The following is a 6454-nucleotide window of genomic DNA, read 5'->3' as shown; positions in this document are numbered from 1 at the left end:
ATTATTCGGGTCCTGTCTATGCTGCCATTTCTAGGGCGGACTGTTTCACAGCAGACTTTCTAGCTCTTTCAATCTTGACACAACCCTTCCCTTGATATTTTCTGCCAAGGACTAGCCTCTGCTAGGTTCAGGTCCCTGAGAGAAGAGGTGTCTGGGAGCAAAAACAAATGACGGGAAGTTAAATCATGGGTCTAAGGGGATGACCTGTGTTCTGCTTGAGCTGGCTCCCTAAGCAGCTCTCTATAGATAGCTCTTAGCTCTGTAGCCTGCTGAAGATGGCTCTTCAGATTGTTCTGTCTGTGTGTACTTATCTGCTCTCAGACTGTTCTGTCTGTGTGTACTGATCTGCTCTCAGACTGTTCTGTGTGTACTGATCTGCTCTCAGACTGTTCTGTCTGTGTGTACTGATCTGCTCTCAACAGCTTTTTCTTGATATTTAACAAAAACTCTCTGGTTGAGACAGATAAGTTTCTGCTCAAGACAGCTCTCTCTGCTAGTTAAAATTCTAAAAGCTCTCTGGATAGTTTTCTGACCAAAGTCAGAAAAGCTGCTATAAAACATTTTTGGATCTTCCAACTAAGTCATAAATTTTGTTTAAAAAAAAAGTAATTCTTGGGTTTTCCAGTCAAAATCAGAAAGCCAGAAAAAATTCTAAAAGAGCTGTATTTACTCTTCAGACAGCCTTCTCTGGATGGCTGCTAGAGAACATTCTAAAAGAACAGTGTCAGCTCTTTAAGTAATTCTTAGGATTTCTGACCAAAAAATTCCAAAAGAGCTATGAAAAATTCCAAAAGACCTGTGTTTGTTCCCCATTGATTTTTCAACTAAAATCAGAAATCTGGCTAGAGAAAATTATTGAAGATCTGTGTTCACTCCCCAGAGGTCTCCAGACAGCTCAGCTCTCACTAGAAAAAAAATCTAAAAAGGAATATCTATCACTTTCTGCCAGTGAAGAGGTTAGCTCAGAGCTGTTGGAAAATTCCATCACAACCCTCCCTCCTAGAAGAGACAGGACAGAGAACAGGTAGACATCCCTCCCCTCCTTGAAGGCCACTGGGGGAACTGACCATGCCCTACCCCTTGCTACCTCATTCCCTAAAGACCAATCAGTTTAAAAGTCACACCATTCTGCCAATTGTATTGTACCTAATGGCTGCTGTTCTGTACAAAACTGCTTGGAAGTCGCTGCCTCTCCGTGTGCAGACAACACCCAACAAGTTGGAACAATAAATTCCTCTTGCTTTTGCATTGATCCCTGTCTCCACTTGTTCACTTGGGGGTCCCTGCTAGTCAAGGCTCATCAGAATCTTACACCGGCTCATCTCACACAGACCAAAAATCAGTTTTTACTTATATATCAATTCAATTATGTATTTCAGGTTCCCTTTTGACAATCCCAGGAATCAGCATTCCTTGACCCTTTGACTCTTAGGAAAAAGATAGCAAGTATTTTCTTTTTTCTTTTTTTAACATTTTTTTAACATTGCAAAAGAATTCAGAGATCAGCCTTCCTTTGAAAATTAAGCTGTGTGAGACCTTGTCCTGAAATTACTATCCCAACCCATCCTAAATTAGCTCTGTCCTAGGATTACCCTGACCTCAGGAATCTGCCTGCATTTGTATCTACCTGACTTTGTATCTTTCTGATAAGCTGGCTCATAGTGTAGCTGCCTCCATCCTTTTAGATTTGTGAAGTTCCTCATATAATTCATATTTCATTTTTATATTTTGCATAATTGAGAAATTATATATTGTCAAACTCAAGTTTTTAGACTTCTTTCCCTCACCCTTAAGGGCTGTTCTGAAGGTCCCAGCATTTACCATTTTGCTGAGACATTAGCCACACCTTCATCTCTGGACTCTGATTATCATGGAGTCATTAACATTAACAAGAAGGACATTCATCAAAAGGAGGAACAAGGAAATATGTATATTATCTTACAAACAAGACTTATGCCCAACAACTGTCAATGCTTGTGGAGGCCCATGCCCTGCTGGTTGTGCTCTAGGGGCAGGAAATCATGTTACACCATCCATTGCAAGAGCCATGCTAGAACCTCTAAGACATAGATGTTGAATCTGGGCTACAGATGTAACCACTTAGGCTGGTTGATCTCTGCATTGTGATCGTCTGTGATCATCTTCATTTGCTATATAGAGAAGCTTCTTTAAAGTGATAGCTGCACTTATCTGTGGGTAAAAGAGTAAGGTTTAGAATATATTAAAGGAATTCTGCTAACCTAGCCAAGTGAGGCTAGTAGGCAATCATCTAAGAAGCCCCAGGACGTTCACTGGGTTTCTAGTAACAGGCATGATTTCTCTACTGTTGGGAGGCCCTAAGTTCACTTGGATAGCTGTTGGTAACCACCAGCCTGTGAGTGTCACTATTGTACCTTTTTGAATGTCTTGCCATGCTGATCATTGTTGGATCATAGGTGTCACAGCTGGGAGAACTAACTATTAATTGTTTCCCTCCCTTGGCAGCTTACATAGTGCTTTCTGGTACTATGGAGGCTAGACCACAACAAGGTGTTTAGTTTAGCTCCAGGTCAAATAATTTCAGACCTGTGACCTTCAACCTCTGAGAACCATCCAAGGTAACAGTAATACCCTATAGTTATTTCTACTACCATGGCCAACATTCAAGGAGGTTCTCTTCTTAAGACTGGTATTGGGATTTTTGTTAGTTTATGGTTCTTCTGGGGAGTGTTGTCAGTCCAAGTATCATAGCTTCATGTATGTATGTATGTATGTATGTATTATGTATTATGTATTATGTATATATTATGTATGTATGATGTACATTTATGTATAACTTCTAAGTAAATATAAAATAATGTAATTACTTGCCTCTTTATGAAACAGCTTCTATGTTTGTCCCTCCTTCATTTTTCTGATCTGACCTTCCTCCCAATTCTGTTAGAATCTCCTTCCTCTTTTCTCCATTTCTCTCTTCATATCACATGCCTCTCATCCCCCACTCCCATGGTCCATTTTCTGTGGTAACTTCACATTGAATAATAATATCTGAAGTTTTACAGACAGGAACTGCAGATGAAAGAAAACATGCAGTATTTGTCTTTCTGGGTCTAGGTTACCTCACTCAATATAATTGTTTTTAGATTCATCCATTCATTTGCAGATTTCATGATTTTATTTTTCTTTATAGCCAAATATATATGTGTGTGTGTGTGTGTGTGTGTGTGTGTGTGTGTGTGTGTGTGTGTATTGAATTAAGGTCAACAATTGACAAATGGAACCTCATAAAACTAAAAGTGATTCTGAACAGGTACAGAGTGGAAGAGAAGTGTTGTAGCTACACATCTGATAGAAGATTAACATCTAGAATATACAAAGAACTAAAAATAAAACAAAACAAGAAAACAAAACAATCAAGGAAACAAATGATCCTATCAATAATAGGCTTAGGATCTAAATAGGGGTCTCAATAAAAAAATGAAAAAGGTTAAGAAATATCCTTAGAAATGTTAAACATCATTAGCAATTTGGGCAATGCAAATTAAAATTAAAGCAACTCTGAAATATTTCCTCTTACCCCAGTCAGAATGGCCATTTTAACAGAACACCTGATCATAAATGCTAGAAAGGTTATAGGCAAAGGGAAACCTCCTTCACTGTGAGAGGGCAGACTGGTGTAGCCATTTGTGGAAATCAGTGTGTAGAGTCCTCAAAAATTCAAGTAAATGTATCATATGATCCAACTCTAACACTCCTTGGCATATACTCAGAGGACTTTTCATCCTACTCCACAGACACTTTGGCCATGCTCACTTCCTCTGTTAAGAATAGCTAGGAAGTGGAAAAAACCTAAACTTCCTTCCCAAACAATTTTATAAACTGGTGCCATTACTTCCTCACTGCATCCAGAGTGTTGTGTGTATTTGAAGAGTTGCACTGTCTCTGAGCTGTGCCAATCCTTTTTTGACTTTTTCTTTTTGTGGGCTTTGCTGTTTCACACCCTGATATTGAACTGATTCTAAAGCCCAGGCAAGCCGACCTCAGCCTTTTGAGTAGCTGAGATCACAGGCCTACTTAGATAACTTTTTGACTAAGAAATTTGTCTAAGGGAGCTAAACCTTTGAGCAGTAGATTTCAACCCAGGAGGCTTAGAGTCTGAGAGTAGCCATGCAGTACCTTCGTGATTCTGCTGCTGCATCACTTAGGAGGTATATGGTGGAGCAGAGGATATGACCCTGTGACCGAATAGCTTGAGAAGGTGAGAAGGAGAATTGAAGACAGAACACAAACAGCTCAGCTTTCTCATCTCAAGGAAAGTGCATATGTGCAGGTATGTACAAGTTTATATATACATGCATGGATGTTCATGTGTATCTGTGCATGAGTAAATGTGTGCATATGTGTACATGTATGTGCCTGTGTGTATGTATGTATATGGATATGCATATATATGCCTTACCAGATGCATATGTGGGTGTGCATGTGTTTGCATGTTGTATGTGTTTGGATGTTTTTGTATGTGAATGTATATGTGCATATATATGACTATGCAATGTGTACATGCATGAATATATGCATATATGTGAAGTGTATGCATATGTAGGTACATGTGAACATGTGTGAGCATGTGGATATGTATTCCTGTGCATATGAGTGGATAGCGTGGGCATGTATGCTTCTCTTTACTATGATAAACATCACAGAGAATTTACTGCATGTTTTTGTTAACATAATAAGATTCTGATTCAGGAAGACTCAAGAGAGACAAACTGCTGTCAACAAATATTTAAAGTATTTTCATATGGAAGATGATTTTGATGTATTTGCTAGAGATGATGGAATCAGAATTGGGAGAAATAGTGTCTCAGTGATGGATTTGTTATGTTTTTGTTTTTTGGTGTTTTTCTTTTTTTATTGGATATTTTCTTTATTTACATTTCAAATGTTATCCCTTTTTTAGATTTCCCCTCCAAAAAACCTCTATCCCATACCCCCTCTCTCTGCCTCAATGAGTGTGCTCCGCCACCAACCCACCTACTCCTCCCTTCCTGCCCTGGCATTCCCCGACACTGGGGCATCAAACCCCCACAGGACCAAGGGCCACTCCTCCCACTGATGTCCAACAAGACCATCCTCTGCCACGTATGAGACCTGAGCCATGGATCCTTTCATGTGTACTCTTTGGTTGGTGGTCCAGTCCATGGGAGCTCTGGGAGGTCTGGCCAATTGACACTGTTGCTCTCCCAACGAGGCTGCAAACCACTGCAGCTTTTTTAGTCCATTCTCCAACTCCTCCATCTGGGACCCTGCACTCAGTCCAATGGTTGGCTGTGAGCATCCACCTCTGTATTTGTAAGGCTCTGGCAAAGCCTCTCAGGAGATAGCAATGTTAGGCTCCTGTCAGCAAGCACTTCCCAGCATCCTCAATAGTGTTCAGATTGACTACTGTATATTAGATGGATTCCCAGGTGGAGCAGTTTCTGGATGGCCTTTCCTTCAGTCTCTGCTCCACACATTGTCTGCATATTTCCCCTGTGAGTATTTTGTTCCTCCTTCTAGGTATCACTGATAATCACGGATGCATCCACACTTTGGTTTTCTTTCTTCTTGAGCTTCATATGGTCTGTGAATTGTATCTTGGGTATTCCAAGCTATTGTGCTTATCAGTGAGTGCATACTATGTGTGTTTTTTGTGACTAGGTTACCTGACTCAGGATGACATTTTCTAGTTCCATCCATATGCCTAAGAATTTCATGAACTCATTGTTTTTAATATCTGAGTAGCACTCTATTGTGTAAATGTGCCAGATTTTCTCTATCCATTCCTCTGTTGAGGGACATCTGGGTTGTTTCCACTTCTCACTATTATAAATATGGCTGCTATGAACATAGTGGAGCATGTGCCCTTATTACATGTTGGAGTGTCTAATGGGTATATGCCCAGAAGTGATATAACTGGGTCCTCAGGTAGTACTATATCTGAGGAACTGATTTCCAGAGTGGTTGTACCAGCTTACAATCCCACCAACAATGGAGGAGTGTTCCGCTTTCTCCACATCCTCCCAGGCATCTGCTATCACCTGAGTTTTTTAACATAGCCATTTTGACTGGTGTGAGGTAGAATCTTAAGGTTGTTTTGATTTGCATTTCCCTGATGACTAAGGATGTTGAACATTTCTTTAGGTGTTTCTTGGCCATTTGAGTTTTCTCAGTTGAGAATTCACTGTTTAGCTCTGTATCCCATTTTTTAATAGTGTTATTTGGTTCTCTGGAGTATAGCTTTTTGAGTTCTTTGTATATATTGGATATTAGCCCTCTATTGGATGTAGGATTGGTAAAGGTCTTTTCCCAATCTGTTGGTTGCTGTTTTGTTTTATTGACAGTGTTCTTTGCCTTACAGAAGCTTGCAATTTTTTTTTTTAGATATTTTCTTTATTTACATGTAAATTTCTCCATTCCCAGTTTCCCCTCCAAA

At 39.8% G+C, this 6454-nt stretch overlaps 1 non-coding gene across 1 annotated transcript; it reads right to left on the bottom strand.

Annotated features, from left to right (window-relative positions):
• Positions 1-612: 612 nt before the first annotated feature.
• LOC116086684 lies at positions 613-672 on the bottom strand. Its single transcript, XR_004117057.1, has one exon. It is a non-coding gene; the product is annotated as a U7 small nuclear RNA (small nuclear RNA).
• Positions 673-6454: the final 5782 nt, after the last annotated feature.

Source organism: Mastomys coucha, unplaced genomic scaffold, assembly GCF_008632895.1.
Source record: "Mastomys coucha isolate ucsf_1 unplaced genomic scaffold, UCSF_Mcou_1 pScaffold12, whole genome shotgun sequence".
NCBI classification, from domain to species: Eukaryota; Metazoa; Chordata; class Mammalia; order Rodentia; family Muridae; genus Mastomys; species Mastomys coucha.
This window is presented reverse-complemented; position numbering and strand designations above follow the sequence as displayed.